General features: G+C 44.8%; 1 protein-coding gene across 13 annotated transcripts in view; it reads right to left on the bottom strand.

Annotated features, from left to right (window-relative positions):
- LOC106754119 overlaps nucleotides 1-2628 on the bottom strand; it is an 18515-nt gene that overhangs the window by 5262 nt on the left and 10625 nt on the right. The gene's annotated exons all lie outside the window — the stretch shown is intronic.

The raw sequence follows: 2628 nt of genomic DNA, 5'->3' as shown, positions 1-2628 counted from the left end.
CGGCCGAGCACTGTTACCGGAGCACCGTCTCAGACCCGAAACGGGTTATTGCGATTCAGGGGCTGCTGCTCCTCACCTCCTTTCTTCTCAGTCTTGCCAAGCCTTCCCCTGATTTCCGGTTCTCTTCATACTCTCGATGTTGAGAGTTCTTTGTTATGTTCTATTGGGATTTCCCTGTGCATGTGTGGAGCTGTAGAAGATGATGGATGATGAAGATGAATAGAGATGAAAAGTGGAGGTGATGATGGATGGGAGAGTGAAGGCGTGGCTAAAGATTGGTTTTTGAAGCTAATGAAACAAAGAAGATGTAGTGCAGAGAACTTCAAAGTTTGGATTCCGATCGGGTTGAAGTTAGGAGTGAACGGGTTGAAGTTAGATAATTAACTTCAAAGTGTGGAAATCAGAAAATTGATCTCCGATCGGGTTGAAGTCAGGAGTGAACGGGTCGAAGTTTGGAAATCAGAACTTTGATTTCCGATCGGGATGAAGTCAGGAGTGATGAAGTCAGGAGTGAACGGGTTGAAGTTAGAAAATCAATTTCAAAGTTTGGAAATCATAAACTTTATTTCCGATCGGGTGATGGGCAGGATTGAACGGGTTGAAGTTAGACAATTAACTTCAAAATTTGGAAATCAGAAAATTGATTTCTGATCGGGTGATAAGCGGGGAAGAATGGTTGCAAGTTAGCCAATTAACTTTAAAGTAGAAAAGAATCAACATTCATACAGAAAAAGCTAGAATCAGGAGACAACACAAGTCAAAGTTTCATACAAAACGCAGGCACGTATAGCTGTTCTATCAGCAAACGGAAAGTACTAACAGCAAATATAAAAGTTACAAGGTGCGGTCAAGGCAACACATCCATAAACAAAGTTCATCACAAAATACTAAGTACATTGAACAATTTCCATCAGTGGTGTAGCATCGGCAGGGGCAACAGTTGTTTGCGCAAGAAGTGTTTCCTCATTCGTGGGTGAAACCGAACCACCAAGATCGACCAGATTCCCATCCACATAAAGCTTCATAATGTCAAAATTTGGATGCTCGAGCGGGGTCTTAAAAAAGTAGTGGCATTGCCCTATCCCTTGTTGAAATCCAAGTTCACGTTCCTCACAAACTTGATCCTCCAGGGTCGACTTCTCTTTCAACAAGCTATCCCGTTCTGCAATAGCAGCTTCCTTGTCCTTCAGAAGCTCGGTATTGGCGGACTTTGTTTTCTCAAGATCAATCTGAAGAGTATCAACTGAAGATTGCAAGGAAGCCACTTCTTTTTGGGAGGCGTCCAGGGCAGCCTTGGCTTTAATTCTAGCATCCTCAGCGGCCTTGGTCATTTCTTCCACCCGAGCGGTCAAGGCAGTGTTGTCCTTCTTCAAGTCAATCACTTTCTGGTTAGCAGCTTCCAATTCAACCACCAATAAAGGTTTGGTGGTACCAGCAGCGTAATTCATACATACGTCTGCACGCATCATCAGCTCATAGGCCATGTTGTACGCCTCACTTGGGGTCATGTTTTTGAAGGGGGCTCGTTCTTCAGGGGTCATGTTGAACTGAACCCGGTCGGCTACATGCACCTGTGGGTCTAAGGGGCCAGTCAGCAATGGACCCTTCACCTTTTGTCTCTTCGGGGGAGAGGGAGTTTTTTCAATCGTTTTCCTTTTTTGCTTTGTCCTTTTGGGGGGTGGTTGAACCACTTTCACATCCTCGCTAACTTCGATGTTCACAATGGGTGAAACACCGCCCGCCGATCCAATATCAGGTGACGCCAGTGAAGTTCCTTCACCCGCCTTCACCAATTTCTTCTTGCGGGCCATCAAGCGGGCAAAAGCCTCGTGTTGTTCCATTCCACTAAAAAAATCTGCAACACAAGAGACAATTTAGACGAGTTAATAATCACTGCTCGGTTACAGAAGGAGTGCAGGATCTTACCGAACACTTTAGCCCTTAAAGTGTCATCGTCGGTCCCGAGCAGTTCAATTAATTTACGGGATGAGGTCTTTCTGGGTAACAAGTCAACTTGGCTAATGACATCCAGCTCGGCTTCGGTCATATCTGTCTTAGGCCAGGAATCGATTCGGTTGGGGTTCTCAGTCCAGTACAAGGGAAATTTGGGTTGGCCATCATTAAAAAAGTATTTAGGCCGACCGGGATCTCGAATAGCTACTTTACAAAAGTTCGACTTAAACTCTTTGTATGAAGAATTGAAAGGAGTAAACAGTTGTTTATCCTTCACAGGAACTAGGGATATCCAAGATCGGTTTGGGTTGGGCAAAGCACGAAAGAAGTAAAGGAATGATTTCGGGGTCGGTGTAAGCACCAAGCCAGCGCACAACACGCTAAATGCTTGCATAACAGCCCACCCGTTCGGGTGCAGCTGGACCGGGCTAATGTTCAATTCTCTCAACACACCCATCTGAAATTCTGAAAAAGGTAGCCTAACTCCTAAATCGCGAAACAGTGTAATATATACATAGAAGAAGTCAGAGGGGTAGCCTTCTCGGCCATGGCAAGCCCATTCGTTCGTTCGGCAGACAACAAAGGTATAATCATCTACATCACTAAGGGTGGTTAACACAGTTACTTTCTCTAGTAGGTGCCTAATAGATGCCTTAGAAATAAAGTACGGGATAT

Source organism: Vigna radiata, unplaced genomic scaffold (assembly GCF_000741045.1).
Source record: "Vigna radiata var. radiata cultivar VC1973A unplaced genomic scaffold, Vradiata_ver6 scaffold_83, whole genome shotgun sequence".
Lineage (NCBI taxonomy): Eukaryota > Viridiplantae > Streptophyta > Magnoliopsida > Fabales > Fabaceae > Vigna > Vigna radiata.
Note: the sequence above shows the minus strand (reverse complement) of the source record. Positions and strands in the feature narration are given on the sequence as shown.